Genomic DNA, 18345 nt, shown 5'->3' with positions numbered 1-18345 from the left:
AGGGGGGGGAGGGGGGAAAGAGGGGGGGGGAAGGGGGGGAAAGAGGGGGGGGGAAGGGGGGGAAAGAGGGGGGGAGGGGGGAAAGAGGGGGGGAAGGGGGGGAAAGAGGGGGGAGGGGGGGAAAGAGGGGGGGAAAGAGGGGGGGGAAAGAGGGGGGGGAAAGAGGGGGGGAAAGAGGGGGGGAAAGAGGGGGGGAAAGAGGGGGGGAAAGAGGGGGGGAAAGAGGGGGGGAAAGAGGGGGGGAAAGAGGGGGGGAAAGAGGGGGGGAAAGAGGGGGGGAAAGAGGGGGGGAGAGGGGGAAGGGAGGGGGAGAAAGAGGGGGGAGGGGGGACGAGGGGGGGAAAAGAGGGGGGGAAAGAGGGGGGGAGGGGAGGAAAGAGGGGGGGAGGGGGGGAAAAAAAGGGGGGGGGGAGGGGAACAGGGGGGGGTGTGGGGAGATTCGGGGTGGGTGGGTAGCTGAGCGGTAGGGTGAGTAGGATAATGAGTGAGTGGGTAGAAGGGTGAGCAGGAGGATGAGTGGGTGGGAGGGTTGAATTGGTGTGATGGTGAGCGGGCGTGTGGGTGGTGAGCGGGTGTCAGGCCACGCGAGGGAGTGCGAGGCGGGGTGAGCGTTGAGGGAGGAGCCCGCAGTGCTGGATATCGAGTCGGACTCGCTGACCCAACTGCATCGTCTGCTGCTGCTGCACGGAGCTGGTAGCAGCAACATAAGTGGGGAGAGAGAGAGAGCGAGGGAGAGGGAGATAGCGAGAGGGAGGGAAAGAGCTTGAACGGAGGAGGGAGAGGGCGGGAGAAGCGGCAGCAGCAGCAGGCGGGAGATCACTCATCGCCTCGTCGCCGCGTGAGCCGCTCATTACAAGACCGCGCAGGTGTAAAGGTGAGACTCACTCGCTCACTCACCTGTCTCCTTGACTCACCTGGGTGCCATTTGATTAAGCGGATTAAGTGCAAAGTTTTGCTGGCGAGTATTGCAGATGTGTGCGTGTGTGTGTGCTCGCTGACAGAGCACTTGGACTCAAAAGTCTGCCAAGGCTATACAGGGGATCTTTGTTTTTGCCTTGTGTGCAGTGGTTTGCGCACTGCGCTACGGATCCGGAGAGCCCAGTTCGATTCCCAATCAGGGACAAGATCAGGGGGTTATTTTCACCTGTCCTCAGACGCTTTCCCTCGGCTAACCCAGCCTTAAAAGTAATACTTATAATCACAATAACCGTGTAATTTAGGGATCCCCAAAAAAGCGTCCCTGAATTTCGGTACGTAGTTTCAGGAAGGGTGCATTATCGAGATGGACGTAAATTTTATTTAAGATCGGCACCTTTGTGTGTGGGAAGAAACAAACACTACCCCAAGTGAACCCATGGACAGAACGCGCACAGGGCCGCACAGATGGGGTCGACGATGACCCAGTGCGGTGTGCGAGCATCAGGGAGACAAAGGCGGCCCTGCGTGGCGCAGTGCTGGCCAGGCCAGCCCCTGATATGCCGCACTTGCCTTATCATTGCTGTTCGCGAACAGTCCTTGCCCCTGCAGTCTGTTCGCGAACAGCAATGATAAAGCAAGTGCGGCATAGCAGGGGCTGTGGGATAGCGTGTATGTAATGCTGTGTGTCTCGATGCCATTAGCGTGTTATTACAATACATCACATCGGTCGTGATTAATCCACTGCTGGAAGACGTCGAGTTACGTGACGATCGTGCGTAAATACGAGGTGAAGTTTTGTTTAGACCGGGTGTGCACGTGTGTGTGTGTGTGTATCTGTGTGTCCCAGTGTGTGTGTGTAAGTGTGTCTGTGTGTGGGGAGCGGTAGTGTAGCGGTTAGCGCGCTGCGCTAAGAACCTGGCGACCCGGGTTTGATTCCCGCTCACGGTCAACGTCAGGACGATTATCTGAACCGGTCCTGGGCCTCCCCTAGGTCGACTCAGCTTCAAATAAATACTTGGTGCGATGTGTAAACATCGCCACCGGGGAGACAAAGGCGGCCGGGCGTGGTGTTGGCCACCCACCCCCTCGTGTGCCGTGCCGGCCTTTATAGGTGCTCGCTAACAGCACTTACCCCTACAGTTTGTTAAGGCTATACGGGGGATCTTTGCTTTTTGAAGCGGTAGTGCAGTGGTTAGCGCACTGCGCTACAAAACCGGCGACCCGAGTTCGATTCCCGCCACACGGCCAGCAAGCATCGCTGGCAAATACATCTGAACCGATCCTTGTCCATCTATTTCGAGGTGGACTCAGAAGCACGGGGGGATACAAAGGTGGACGGCCGGGGGGTTAACCACACCACTTTCAAAGGTGCTCACTAACAGCCCTTGCTCCAGCAGTCCGTATGGTTAAACGGGGATCTTCTATTTTGTGTTACTGTGTGTATGCATGCGTGTGTGTGTGTACGTCTGTCTGAGTGGCGGGTTAGTGGTTAGCGCACCACGAGGGAGACAAAGGCGGCCGGGCGTGGTTCTGGCCAAACCCTCACTCTTCGTGTACCTTGCCGGCCTGCATAGGTGCTGCTCGCTAACAGCACTTGTCCCCAAACAGTCCCCAAACAGTCTGTTAGGGCGACACGGAGGGCGGGGGAGGGGGATTTCTTTTCAATCTTTGTATGTACACGTGGTGGTGGTGAGCTCATTACTCGATCTGCGCACGGTAATAAGGAGACGATAAATAAATGAGCGGAGGGATTACAGAGGAAGGAGGAACGCTAACTGATGGAGACCCGCACGAAGCATGGGGCGAGCCAAGCGCGTGGGTGGGTGGGAGGCACTAAGCGCATTGTGCATTGAAACCGAGGCACCCCACTCACCAAATAATTGCCTTGCGCGACAAATTAAAGTCCCATTTGCATCGTTCTACCCCGCCCCGTGTTTTCTTTTTTCTCGCCGAAGGCCCCATTCATCGTGCCCTCAGGTAAAGTGCCAATTCATTGGTCGGTGTCGCGAATAAAAGGGAAAAGCTTTGGTAGAGGCGCAAGTCCTGCCGATTGCAAATTGCTCACGGCCGTAGCTCCTCCAATAGACGGAGCTCCATGGAGCACCCCTCCCCCCTCCTCCTTTGGTCTACTCTTCCACGCTGGAAGAGGTGGGGAGAGTGCTCCATTTATTTTGCTGGGTAGACAAGAGGGGGGGGGGGGGTTTCTCGCTCCGTCATTTCACTGCCTCTCCGGGGAGGTTGAAACCACCACCGGGACTCGACATTGCAAGTCTGCTGTGCGGTGACGACTCGTCCCGATCGTGACGAGTACTCACGGAGCGATGGAGCAGCAGGCGACAGCGCGTCCGTGATTGGTCGCGACGGCGTCTGTCTGCAACGCTGTCATCTCTGGTGCGTGCAATGGCGCTCTGAACGAGCAGATGGATGTTAAAGAAAGACAACACAAGGACAATGATTAGGTGTGCTAGTGCGTGGATTGTGTAACGCTTGGGGAGAGTTTAATTAGCGCTCGGAATTCTCCGTGAGTGGCTCGCTGCGAATGCTTTTGTCGCTAAGATTTGTGTTTGCGAGTTTTGGGCCACCCTATGTGTTTTTTTTTTAAGTTGGAAAGAAATAAAAAAAAATTAAGTCTGTCTGTCTGCATTAACAAATGTAATTTTGAATAGTCCATCGGCCTACTGGCCTTCCAGACCAGTGTTTCATCGCAGAATTTGTTTGTTGAAAAGAAGACAATTCTGGGGCTGGTTTCGACATTTTGAGTCTCATCAGGAGTCAGTCCTGATAAAAGAAAACGCTGTTACGTTACGGAGCCAAACCAAGTTAGGCTCACAGCTGGCACGTCAGCGATGCTGATCTCTTGAAATAGTCGTAAAACGTAACCTTAAAAAAAGCTGTTTGAAAATGCTTTTCCATTCTCGTCACGATAACCACCACCTTATTACTGAATATATAATTTTGAAAATAAATCTACCTTTTGGACAATGGATGTCCTGCAGGGACAAGAAGAAACAAAAAGTGAGGCAGAGAATTTTGGCAATTACAGTCCGAGGTGGCATTTGAAGAGCTATGAATTGTGGGTAGTTTATATTGAGGACTGCCAGAAATTGACAACTGCCAGCTCTTGGCAATCTAAATCAAACATTTGCCACGGCTGTTTCTTTGTCCAACTAAAAAAAAAGGATAAATCCCCCGCCAGATTTTGTGGAAATTCGTCGGAAAATAATTACACGCGCAAAAAATAAAAAACAAGCCTGATGTTATTTAATTTGTTTGAGCGAAATATCCCTTAAATCCCTCCCTTTGTGTGCGCGGCCTCTGTGAAATGAAAGTAAATACCGCAGATGAACGGGGCGAATAAAATAAAATAGAAAGAGGAAAGAGAAACCGACAGAGGGAGAGAGAGAGAGAAAAAAAACCCCGCCCAGCCAGGATAAGCCGAGCGAAGGCTTCTTCTCATCACGGCAATGGGAGATAAATGGAGCTTTTGAGACCGCGGCAAGCGCGGTGGCTTTGTGATGGAGATTCCATGGCGCGGCCCGCGAGCTCCGCTGAGCCGCGCCTGGCGTTTGGAGTGAGAATTGGCACCAACGTGAGGTCGACTTCCCCCCCTGCCCTCCCTGCCCCCCACCCCACGGCCACCACCCCCTCCTCATCCCCACCCTCAACGGAACTGAAATAAGGTCAAACGTCTTCGCCCTTTGACGTCGTTTCGCAAATACGTCGTCGCTTTAGTAACACCGCTACCCGATGTGGCGTCGCTTCAACCCCACACTTACGTCGCTGGCAGCAGCAGCCGCATCATCATCCGTCCTTTCTCGTTATCCGTCGCCTTTCAGCCCCCACCTACTGCCCTGTAAATCGCTTCGACTTACGTCGTTTCTGACATTCGTCGTCGGACATTTCAAAAACGCATCCCCGACGTTAACCGGGGTATTGCTGTAGAAATTATTCATGGAGCATCGGTGCAAACTCTGGACAGTTGTGAGTCTCTTCGGTAGAGTCATGCTTCGATTTAAAGCTTTCGTGACTGCAGGGATTCATCTTCTTGGTTCTTTCGGTAAAGTCACGTAAAATGAAAATAATAAAATAATAAAATAAAACATAATAAAATAATTCTCACGACGTTTCGGCCACAAAGCAAGCAGCCGTCCTCAGATGGAGAACAGGTCTGTCGAGGAGACAGCGTCTGTCTCGTGAGAATTATTTTATTATGTTTCATTTTTATTATTTTATTATTTCCATTCTTCGTGACTTTACCGAAAGAACCAAGAAGGAGAGTCATGCTTGTTCAACGAATGCATCGCCAGACCGATGAAGACATCTCCTTCATGAATGGGAAATTAAAGACAACGCCACAAGCAGTGAGATTGTGGTCATGCAACCAAAACTGTGGACCGTATCGTGAACCACTGCAAAGGGTGGTCCAGATGTCTTGTGACCCCCTCATTTAATTTGCACAAACATAAATATAATTTTCAAAGTGAGGTTTATTTAAAACTAAAATGAATATACAAAGGAAACAAAAACTGTTCGGGGTCAATGAATTGGGGGGGGGGGGGGGGTCACAAGACATTTGGAGCATTCTGTAGCTTCGCTCCTGTCACGGACAAAAAACGAAACCACAATGAACTCTCTCTTGAAGCCCTCTCTCGGCGAGCAGACCTCGACACTGGCATCAGCTCCCGAACCACACCGCCATCACACGCAACAACAGAACAAATGCTGCTGGATTGTCAGATGATGTTGGCAGGAGCACCCCATTGAAACCACAGGGCAGCGTTCAATGCAACAAAAAAAATCGTACTCGTCAGTAGCAAGGATAAAAAAAACAAATCCAGAACCGATTCTCTGTATGTACGTTGAACTTGATAATTGTTTTTTTTTATCCTTCTATCTGGCAACAAAACTGACACCTTTTTTTACAAGGAGTCATGTTTCCATAGACCACAATACCTGCAGTCATAATGCAAACAAAAAACATAACTCTGATAATGTATGCACTGTCCTTGAAGTTGGTCCACACCCGAGACAGCTTTCCTTAGAGCCTAGTCTCACATGGGTTGGACCAGATGACGCCAAAAGGTGTCAGTTTTGTTGCCAGATAGAAGGGTAAAAAAAAACAATTATCATATTTTTTACTGGCAAATGAGGTTCCAATGGTGTAAATACATTGAACTTCTTTCGCGCCGTACGTAGCCAACCGTCCCTAGATGTTAAAGTGCATAGCTCCGGTGGTTTCTTAATATCGGAAGGAAGCGCGTTCCCGACGGCCACAGAAGCGCATCTGAAAGCGCGCGATGCGGCGGCCGTCTTTGTTCGATGGCTTAGCCAAAAGCCGCTACTGCGAGGATTACCGGAGTTCACGTGATGATGATTTATGCACCTTGACGAGATCAGCGAGGTATTGTGGTTCATTTGTGGCGAGCACTTTGTGTGTAATGAGTGGTGGTGGTGGTGGCGGCGGCGGCGGCGGCGGCGGGGGGGGTGATGACGATCGCTGACCATGTTCTAGCAAATTGAAGAGTGTAGAGAATTAAGCGCTAACAACAGCGCGGCCACGCACCACAGCAGCAAGGCGTCAATCGCTGCACTCTCCCCTTTCCTGCCCCACGGGAGGCGATGGATGTTGGTGACGCATCCTTTGGAACAACATTGAGCGAGTTCCTTGAGACGCACTCGCCCAGCTGCAAGATTGACCACGAATCTCCCATTTGGTAACGCTCACAAGTGCCAATGCCTGCGGGAGTGGAATTCACAGAACTTGTTTCACATTTCCCTTCAAGCAACCTCGTATCCACACCGCGGCGTAGCATTTTCCCACCCATCCCCGCTCCAGAGAGAGAGAGGAGTATTTGTCAAACCGATGCATTTCATTCTCTCAAAGCTGGAATTTGCAATGCCAAATCCCATCTTCGTTGTGATTGATAATTTTTCGCGCAGTCATTTGTGACCAAGCTGAGACCGTCAGTTCCGCCACACGTGAGAATCCGGTTTAGTCACAGGAGGCTGAAACCCGGATTTGAACCCAGGACCTCTGCAATGACCCCTGACCCATCCGACTTCATTGACTTCCCGACAGAGGGCGACGACTTCGATCCCTGGTGATTGGGCGAGCGGCAATCCTCTGCATCCCCCCCCCCCCCCGCTTCTGTGTGGCCCTAAGGTCACCTGAATGAAGGGATCTCAGGAGTAGTTCTGTGGTATCAACTTCTGCGGGTCGTTCTGCATTGACGAGGACTGCAGCTGCTCTGCGAGAGATCCGTACGGATTCTGCATCTCGTGATGTCACACCAATCGGGATAGAATTGGTGAAATGTTTGTTTCTATTATTATCCCGGCATGAATAAAATATAATCAATCAAGCAGGCAGTGCATTATGCGTAAGTAAAATGACAGATTACTAAACAAATCATTCGGTGATACTGCGTGGGCAGTAATGCACAAGCACGGATTAGAAACCCACTCAACGCATTTGTCAACACCACTCTGAAGTCATATGTGTGCTATGAAGAAGGTCCATTGTCCGAAACGTCTTAGGGCCACAGTGTTAATGACGACTGTGTCAAAAGGGCCACCCTGTTTTCTTTGCGTGACGCGGTGCACTAAGCACACAAAGCGAGCTCCGCCCTCCTCCGTCAAGCTCACAAAAGACTTCTTCTTGAACGACGAGGAGGAGGAGGATCAGAAGGAGGCCCGTGCACCACCTCCCAGTAGCAACCACAAACCTCCCTCTTGTGCCACGGCCCCACAGAGAGATGGGGGCGCGCCAGATGGTTTGGGGGGGTTAGGGGGGAGGCCACGGAACGGAGATCCCATCATGTCCTCGCAGCACCTTGACCGTTTTGAAGCCAGAAGCCACCAAAGCTACCGCCACCCCCGCTGGCGCCCTCCCAGAAGCTGTCACGGTGTGTGGCAGTGGAAAGGATTATGGGATGGTCAAGATGAGGTGCGGAATTACAAGTGAGTTCATATAAAACAAAAATTGCAAAATAAATACGGTGCGTGAATTAGACTGAGTGAGCGAACCCGAACAGAAGACGCGGCCTCGTTTTGCCCACGGGTGCCTAGGCAGAGGGACGTTGCCTTGCAGTGAGTCGATATTTCTGCGCAAGGCAAGCCAGCGGTTTAATAGTCCACACGCTGCTGATGAGAATGGCAACGTTGAAACCCGTCCAGGGCGTGAGTGCCTGCAACAAGCCCTGCTGGAAAAGGTTGCTTCGGAAAGCTTAGAGGCTGATGGGAGCAATGTGTTTTTTTGTGTGTGAAACGGGCTATTGTCTGTGAATGCTATGAGCCGGTCAGCTGAGTTTGATTCCCGGACACGGCCACCATCAGTGACGAGTGACATCTCAATATCTTCCAAGGCCCCCGTCTTTGCCAACTGGCACTCACCGGCGTAGTGAAGTATGGTCAAACAACTCTCACAACCGCCACAGAATGTGAAGGCTGGGAGCATAGACACGGGAGTAATAGTACAACACAACAAATGCATTTGGATCAACTATCCTGTAACACCCACAAAGTCGTTCCGCAGCAGCCTATAGCACCTTGGTATGCACGGTGCCCCCCCCCCCCCCATTCCAAGCAATATCCAGGCTCAACGCTGCTTCGCTTCTGAGATTTCAACGAAATTGGGGCGCACTGCGGGTGATCTGGTGACATATATGCCGCGAACGATTACGTAAATAAACATGATTTCACGCCTGATAGTAATGGTTATTTGCGATCCTCATTCCGCAGTCACGCTCCCCTGCTTGGCGAGAAGACGCCTCGTGAAGCGGGCAGCATCACTGGCGTGTTATATAACCAGATCTAATTAAACCCTTCCTACGTTCGCCTAGCACCAGCAACATTTATTTAATTTCTTTGCTCATGCAACATTGGGTGGCAAAGCGGATGCTAGTTTAAATGAAGGGTACCCTCGCTCTGTACGGCGGCGGTGGTGGTGGTAGTAGATGCGTCCCAACAAAAAGGGCGCACACAGTACACACAGAGTACACACAGTACACACACACAGTACACACATAGTACACACAGTACACACAGTACACACACACAGTATATACACACAGTACACACACAATACACAGACACACACGCAGTACACACACAGTACACACAGTACACACACACACACCGTACACACACAATACACACACAGTACACACACATAGTACTCACACAGTACACACACACAGTACTCACACAGTACACACACACACAATACACACACACACCGTATACACACAGTACACACACATAGTACACACACACACAGTACACACAATGTTGTCTCACGTCGGACCGCATATGAGTGAATTTCAAGCCCCATAATATTGCTATTTTTGGGTAGAAACAGGTTAGCCGCATATACAGCGTGACATAGCACAAACCGAAACCGCGTAAAACGAGGCAAACCCGTACATTAATGATAATTATCAATAATATATATTTTTTTCATTTGAATCCTGCCACACCGCCCTCTCGAATCGCACCGCGTTGTTATTTGTGGGTCATCTTGGCGGTGACCTTTCTAACCGACAGCCGCTGTCGGAGGTGCAATGTGGTGCAGGAGCAGGTATCATCGGCCGGGCCAGGCAAAAGAAAAAAACAGCCTCATCCGCGCTCGCAAATTCATTCATTCAACTCCGCTTCTTTAATTGTTAATTACTCACGTGGTGGCGATGTGATTACAGCTGCTGCGACCGCGAGATTTTATTGACTTTCTCACAAACCGCGGGACGCCGCTGTATCTTCATTATCACAGCGCTGCGGTCGGTGCTGTGATAAAGAAATAATTGGACCACGCTCATGCTGACTGGGCTGTCGTCTCTTCTCAAATTGCGCCGGTAGAAATAACGAAGCGGGAGTTTTTTGTTTGTTTGTTGTTGGAAATGAACATATCTACAGGGTGTTTAAAACATATTTTTTTTAACACTTCTGAAAATTTGCAACAACACCACTCGAAATGTGCCCACTGGCTCTGGAGACCACCTGGAGAAGATTCCAGGCAATGCGTTGACAACGCTGGCGAACAAGTGGAGACTATTAACATTACATTAGTTATCACGTTACAGTCTATATATTATCTTATTCTTAGTTTTTTTCGGTAAAGTCACGTAGGTAAAACATCAAGTGAGGCCTCACTTGATGCAGCTAATCCGGCTGTGACGGTCCCACCTGATGACGGACACTTGTGTTGCCTCCGAAACGTCGTGATTTTTGTTTTGTTTTATTTATTTTTATTAATTGTGATGTTTTACCTACGTGACTTTACCGAAAAAAACCTAAGAACATGAATCATTGCAGTCACGAAAGCTTCAAATCTAGAAATATATATTATCTGTTATTTTTCCATTAAAAAACGGTAGTCCCATGTAAGTGTTAACATTTTTTTGAAGCACCCTGTATTTATATCTCGAGTGGAGGAGGAGGTTCCACTTAATGCCACGCGCAAACCCGCCGCCCCCAATCCCCACGCGAACAAAAAACCAAATTCCACACTGAGGCAGCTCGCGAGCACCGCTTCAAGTCCGGCACGACGCAGCGGTGTCGCCAACACCACGCCCAGCCACCTTTGTCTCCCCGCTGGGGGATTCTCACACACCGCGCCTGGTATAATACACGCTGATCGAGCGGAAGGCTCGATTACTGCAGATATCGCTCACCGTTCGTGATCGCGGTGGCCGGGATCTAACGCGGTTCGCTTGATTCTCAACTTGATGCCGCTAATGACTGTGGCAAGTGCTGTTTGCGAGCATCTTTGAATGCGTGGACGGTACACGAGGGGCTGGGTGGCCAACATCACACGCCCGGCCGCCTTTGTCTCCCTGCACCACTAATACACATTTAAGGCCGAGTATACCAATGTTATTGGTCATGATCGGGAATCGAACTCGGGTCTGCGGGTTCGTAGTGCGCAGCGCACTTACAGTACCGCTCCCCACAATGTCACGGCACACACACCACACACGCGACGTCCAACAGAGTTCACATTTTCTCTGTCAATGACATCAGCCAGTAGCTACGTGCTTCTGACCCCCCCCCCCCCACCTTGCCCCCCCCCCAAACCATTCATCCCGCCCCTCCCCCCCAGCCATTGGGGTGCGTGCCCTGTGCACGGTCCGGAGCATTCTGCGCCTGTGTGTGACGATGCCTAAGCTGACCGGGTCGAGGCTTGGGTCGAGCATGAAGGTGTTTGAATCATCACCGCTCCGCCGAATATTTCGCCCCGGACGGACTTTGCGACAGGCTCTAGCGCCAACCCACAATGCGCTCTACACACACACACAGCGGTCGCCCTAGAGCGGGCTCCACGCTTTAGCACCTGCGTGACCCGGGCCTTCCCCTAGGTCGACTTGGCATTAATTAGTGGCTGGTGCGATGTGTAAACATCGGCACTGGGCTGGGGGTGCGGTTATTCGGGCATGGTTCTGGCCACGTTCACCCATCTTGCGCTGCGCCAGCCTTAATAGGTGCTTGCTAACAAGACCTACTCCAACCGTCTGTACGGTACTTTATCTTTCGTCGTGGCTTAACGTGTGCGTTTTAATTGGTGCCTTGCGACAGTTTGGTCGAGATATATTACCACTATAAGCACAGTAATGGGATTATTACCATCGCTGGCTTTCTGATTGGAAATAAGCGAAATGTCTCCTCTTTTACTGGTATAAATTACGTGCAATTGTCTCATTTACTAGACGATGAATTATTCAATATTGTTTTGTCATTCAGAAAATGTACGTGTCCTGGTTTGGAGTGGGATAAATGCGTCAGGGGATGTTGATAAAGGCGCAGCCCTCCAAGGGCTTACTTGCATCACAGCTGGCGGACTACATGAAATATTTAATTGGAATACAAAAGGCGATTGTTTGAATTTGTTTTAGCTATTTGGAAACCGTATGAGTGACGCATAAGGGGCGCTGCTACGGTATCTAATTACCGTGAAGCACGCGAGCGATGGAGCCTGAGAGAATCTACGGTCTCCGATTCGTCTATGTTGCATGTGATTGGTTCGGGCCTTTTCGATTTAAAGCTTTCGTGACTGCAGGGATTCATCTTCTTGGTTCTTTCGGTAAAGTCACGTAGAAGGGAAATAATAAAATAATATTAATATACTTTTTTAATTATCACGACGTTTCGATTTTTTAAAATATTTATTTTACCAGGTAAGGCCCACTGAGCTACTATATAGCTCTTTTTCAGAAGCGACTCGGCCACAAATGATAGCTCAACGAAGTGGCTTATCACTTTGAAATGTATAGCAGCCACATACTCTAAACGTACGTTTCAAAATGAAGTGGGGAAAACGGGAGGACCCGGAGAAAAATCCACGGGACCACGGAGAGACACATGCAAACTCCAAATATACAGGCGTCGGGATCTGGATCAAACCCATGACCTCCTGTATACCGGGCGAGACAGTTAACATCTCGCCATCGTGGCATCATCATCATGATCATCAGCAATCACAAGTTTCACCATTTTCTTCATCACCACCATCATCAAACCGCAGTCGCGTCAGTCCCCAAGTGGGTCCACGAGAGCGTGTTGCATAATTATTCGCATCAACATCATTATTCATTCGCATGCGCTCTGCTCCGCGTCGCGTTAATCTCAAACTTTCATCTCCGGCTCACCACCGAGCCTTCACACAGGGCCTCTGAATACGCACCACCGTGCTTGACCCGGGTCGTGAGCGTCATGCACCACAGAGCGGTGCATGACTACAACTCGTCCTGTTGGCAGCGGCACTCCGCGATCCGGAGAACTATGTCCCATACCTGTCAACCCCTTATCAGTGCCTATCTTATGACAGACCAAGTCAGAACTTATTGGTCACCTCGTGCCCTTACAAATCTCAGCGTTCATCCTACAAAGTCCCATCGCAAGGGAGGAGAAACACATCCTCTCCTTTGTGAAACGGCTGTACGCCGTATGGACCTGAAAACACAATTTCCCAGTACAAGAATACGGGTAAACCGTACGGGTTGACAGCTATGGACTGTCCATGTATCAATTCACGAGCGAATTCACCACGAAGCCCGCCACGGTTGGCGTGCCAAAGTATGGAATAACATTCAGGGTTCGCTCGCTTTATGTGGTAGTCGTAGATGCGTTCCAAGAAGAGGTCGCAAAAAGCGAAACCGCACGAGGAGACGGCTGCTTGCCGAGAAGCCCACACAGTACGCACATAGTACACACGCAGTACACACACAGTACACACACAGTGCACACACACAGTACACACACACAGCACACACGTAGTACACACACAATACGCACATAGTACACACACAGTACGCACATAGTACACACACAGTACACACACAGCACACACGCAGTACACACACAGTACGCACATAGTACACACACAGTACGCACATAGTACACACGCAGTACACACACAGTACACACACACAGTACACAGTACACACACACAGCACACACGTAGTACACACACAGTACGCACATAGTACACAGTACGCACATAGTACACACACAGTACACACACAGTACACACAGTACACAGTACACACACAGTACACACACACAGCACACACGCAGTACACACACAGTACGCACATAGTACACACACAGTACGCACACAGTACACACACACAGTACGCACACAGTACACACACACAGTACACACAGTACACACACACAGCACACACGCAGTACACACACAGTACGCACATAGTACACGTACGATGTTGTCCCACGTCCGAGCGCGTAGCCGCATCTGAGTGAATTCAAACCGCATAGTCTCGCGAATTTTGGGCATAAATATGTTAGCCGCATTGAAATCGACAAATCGCACCGACCGAACCCGCATAAAGCGAGGGAAACCTGTATAGCGACATAATGGCAGTGGCAGCCAAGGGAGGGAACGCGGCAGAGAGGACGTCTGCTGCACAGATGGAGCAATGATGAGAGCGCTCGTGCAGTGACAATAATTAATACCTCCTTTTCGCAGCTCTATTACAATTTCGAGATGATCACCATGACCATGAGCCATGGTCTATCCGCTGCTCGATGAAGGGCTCACCATACCGCCACCATCCCTCACTGTCCCTATGATGCCCCAATCCGTGCACTTCCATCGCTAGAGTAGTCGCCCTCTCGCCGTTCCATCACCAGACTCGTCCACCGGCCATCGTGCCTCATAGGGATTCATTTTTAGCCGGGGTCTGTCAGGGTTGGCGACCCAGAACGTATATCCACTCCCGGCACATCCACATCCGGTATACATATCGCAACAGGCTCCAATTACAAATAACTGCTCCAGTCCACTGGTTACCCGCGCAATATTCATTGCGAAAATCAAACTAAACTATCTATTTTGTTTTACCAGGTAAGGCCCACTGAGCTATATAGGGTTTTTTTTTCTTTAAGAAGCGAGCTGGCCACAAACGATGGGGAAATGTACAGCAGCGAAATACTCTAAACGCACGCTTTTAAATGCGGAGAGAAAATAACCAGAGGACGAACCCAGAGAAAAATCCACGCGACCAAGGGGAGAGAGAGAGACACGCAAACTCCGAATATACAGAACAGGCGTCAGGGTCGGGGATTGAACCCACGGCCCCTGTACCCCAGCCGAGGTGGTTATTAAAGCCCTGGTCCTGCCCGAGTCCAAAACAGAACGCGATGCCTTCTGATCTAAATTGGTTCCCTGATTCACGCGCGCTCCTCGTTTTTATTACACCGAGAGCCGTTCGCGTCACTGAGCAGGACGGCCCCTCGTCGTGACGGTACGATGGACAACATGCTCATGAATATATATACACATTTACATAAAGTGTGTGTGTATATATCCGATCAGATGGCTCAGTGGTAGAATGAGCGGCTCACAATCGGAAGATTTTGAGTTCAAATCCTGGCTTTGGGGTGGACTCAGCCCATCATTCTTCCGGAGTTGATAAAGTGAGTACCACTTTGATGGAAAAGCCAGCAGCGGTTGTCTCATAGGTTGGCTCGCCCCATTCATAGGAATGTGGCATTTCCACCACTGTCTCAGGGCTCTAAACCAGAGGTGAGTGCCAACTCAATGCTCGTCGGAGCAAGAAATGACTCTGACTTATTTTTTTTTTATATCTCACATTTTATTGTCACTGCAGGGAAAAAAATATCTTGATGTATCTGTCGGCTGACTGGCTTTCTTCAGCAAAAAGATTGAGATTTATAGCAGATTATGCTTAAACATCCATTTGTATAACATGACTTATTCAAAGTCCTGAAAGTTCGAACGTTGATACATTCTGTGAAGACCTCATCTTCAGAGAAAGTGTCAGTTTCATTGATTGTCGTTTTTTTTTATTACAGATCTGTGCCTTGGCTTTTGATTACGCATTTCCTGAAGCATATGTCACAGGTTCCCAAATAGTGGGCTAAATCAGGTGGCAAGGTTGCATAGCGGTAACACTCGTGCCTCGCAGCTAGAACAGTCTGGGTTTGGTTCCTGACCCGGGTGCCTTTCTGTGTGGAGTTTTGTATGTCCCCCCCCCCCCCCCCCCTGTTGTGCAATCGATTTCCTCAGGAGTTTTCTGGACTCCTCTCAAAGCTCGATCCGGCCGTTTACCCTACAGGTTCTGTTTTATTCTGCTTTATATACACGGGGCACATCGTCGGGATCTACGGATGAAATGCACCTTGCAGACGTTCATTATTATCATTGCAATGGCACTGAGAGGCAGAGGAACGCGTGGGATATGCATTACTCCGAGGTGAATGCCATCATTGGAACTGTTAAGAAATGTTGACAGGGCTTGGGCAGCACGCGTCTCGAGAACGCACCATGGCTGACTGACGAGAGCACTGGTACGTACGTGTGATTGTTGAACTTCTTTCGCACCGTACGTAGCCAACCGCGCTAATCGGAGGTGCGTCGAAGGAGTGCCAGCCAAGGAATGAAAAGTGTCCGAGAGGAAGACATATCGAGGAGATGGAGCGATTAAATCAGCCTGTGCGCAGGCTCTTGGTGGATTGTCGCATAATGGAATCGCGGGGGGCAGGCGAGGGGGGCGCAGGGCAGTCTTCATCGAGCAGTGGATGGACCATGGCTAAGAGGAGGATGAATGCTGTGGACACGTCCACGTGTACCCGTGGATGAATTCGTGGTCGGCTACCACGGCGCATTTCACTCCAAATTGCCCTATTTCAGTTTTCTACACTGAAAAAACTTCTCATTTTGCACAAAAAAAATGTAAATGGAATATTTCTCCCGTCACAGCCTGCTCGCATCGTTAGTCTGTGATTTATGTTTAACTATTTTTTTTTCCATAGCAGCCTTCTGATTGCAGACGTCTGTGTTTCGGGTGAAATTGATCAAACGCAGCCGACTTTGCCCTGCGTCTCATTGGCCACATCCTAAACGCATTTATTAAACTAACATACGATGAATTAAAATCTACTTCTTTTATTCGTATCGTTTGTCATCATTGTCACGGGTAAGACAACGTTGTTCTCGCAAAGGACGCACACATTTATATCCATGTTATGAAATCGCAACAACAACAAAAAACAAATCGTACCTAAATAAATGAGCACTTATTAAAAAATAAATCTAAATGAATGTAATCGTAAACCCGCTATGTGACGTCGGGTGATCACACCCCGTGACCCCCGTCACCTCCATGGTCCCGGGTCCCTGCTGATCAGTCACGCTCCACGCTCTGATGCTACCCCCCCCCCCTTCACACGCTCCCCCTCCCCTACCCCCCCCCCCCCTCCTCTGCTGAGGAATTGCTCCTAGGCCTTTGGCCGCCACTGTCATCAATCGGCCAATCACTGCGTGGGAGACCAATGCGACGTTTCTACGGCGCACTCGAAGGCACACGGTGGCAGCTTGGCCCGGCAAGGCTCCCTTGGGGGATGTTGTCGAGGCCCAACTTTCCTGGTGCGCGGACCGGGAACGTGGCAGAACGCAGCGAGCTGGCTTATTCATGACCCACCCACTCTCGTGCCACGTTAAATTACAGGCCCGCCTGCTTGACGAATCGTTTACTGGGTGGTTTTTGCATACTCTTTGGTTCTTGCATGTTTGAGCAAAATCGTGGTACTTGAAGTGCTTGTATGAAATGCACTCAAGAAATCCATATGGATCGGTCGGCACCCCCACGTTTTATTATCGCATCCTGATCACCTCGCCTCCCCGGAGGTTCGAAGCCTCATGCATATCCTACACCACCACTGTCCTCCCTGCCTCTCTGCCTTGCGTGATCTTCGTCGCTCCCTCCAGACCCGCTCGATCAGAGCACCGCAAACATCTGGCCTTGCTCAGAACAATGCTCACGTGTGATGATTCAAACGTCTGCCGGGCAGCGAGGTGGTCTGTTGATGGCAGTACAGCAAGTAGGTGTTGTTGCGAACCCATCTTCGTCGAGCTTTGTGGGGTATATCACATACCTGTCAACCCACACGGTTTACCCCGTATTCTTGTACAGGGAAATTGAGTTTTCAGGTCCAGATGGCATACAGCCATTTCAATACGGGCAATAAGTCGCGAGAACTGCACGACATTACGCTTGACTTAACCCACTCAGGGATGCCGTTCATAAAACACACCGGCACAAATATGCGTGGCCTGTCGTCAGCCATCCTCTCTCTAAATTTCGCTTAAATTTAAACGAGGGAGGCAGCGGGTGGGTAACATGGAATTCAACCGAACGGAGAAACATTTAGCGGTGGAATGAGACGCGAACCTTCATCCACCCGCCGGTCTCATCGTGCACTCCCCCCTCCCAGCACTCCCCTCCCCTGGCAGCCCCGAAAGCAGTCAAGACATTCTCATTTGCATTTTAATCAAATTAACATGCGTCTGCAATTGATCCGGGCTCTCGTACACTGACAGGCCCGTCGCTCGTTCGCTGGGTGGCTCAGCGCTGAGTTTACAAACAGATTAAGCCCGGGTTGGAACCCTCGTGTCAGAAATAAAGCTGCGGATCAATGTTGGTCTTACACGACAGTTTAGTGGTTTTCGCAGCTTCGCTGTCCAGATCTCCCCGATGTCTCTTCGGGTTGTACCGCGTGTTGTACAGCAATTGCGATGATGATGATCAATGGCGGAGCCAGGATTTTCAGGTAGGGGGGGGGGCAATCCCTCCAGCAATGAGAAATGATAGAGGAGTTGTTAGTAAGTAAGGACTTGTCCCTTGCTTTTTATTCGACGCGTGTGCGGCGATGGCGCAGCCATCGATCGAGGGTCGAATTCGAACCGCGTCGTGTGATCGGCATCGCGCTCGCTGGAGGTGTTGATGCCTTCAGGAAAGTTGTGTGCTGTAGACACAACTGCGCACAATTCTGAGTCACTTATAACCGCTTTGCCGTTACTTATTGCCAATTATGGACTCAGACTATTGTCCCATCATCTCATACAGTCCCTGACACGTAATAATATGATACACAGTGGCAGTCGCAAAATGC

General features: G+C 50.2%; 1 protein-coding gene across 1 annotated transcript in view; it reads left to right on the top strand.

Annotated features, from left to right (window-relative positions):
* The first annotated feature begins 755 nt into the window (after positions 1-755).
* Positions 756-18345, top strand: part of LOC133341744 (tenascin-R-like) — a 101450-nt gene continuing 83860 nt past the window's right edge. The window contains exon 1 of the mRNA XM_061550413.1: positions 756-874. The gene's annotated coding sequence lies outside the window, so the exon portion shown is untranslated. The remainder of the gene's footprint in view (positions 875-18345) is intronic.

This window comes from Lethenteron reissneri, chromosome 12 (assembly GCF_015708825.2).
Source record: "Lethenteron reissneri isolate LAM-NWPU_2019-01 chromosome 12, ASM1570882v1, whole genome shotgun sequence".
NCBI classification, from domain to species: Eukaryota; Metazoa; Chordata; class Hyperoartia; order Petromyzontiformes; family Petromyzontidae; genus Lethenteron; species Lethenteron reissneri.
Note: the sequence above shows the minus strand (reverse complement) of the source record. Positions and strands in the feature narration are given on the sequence as shown.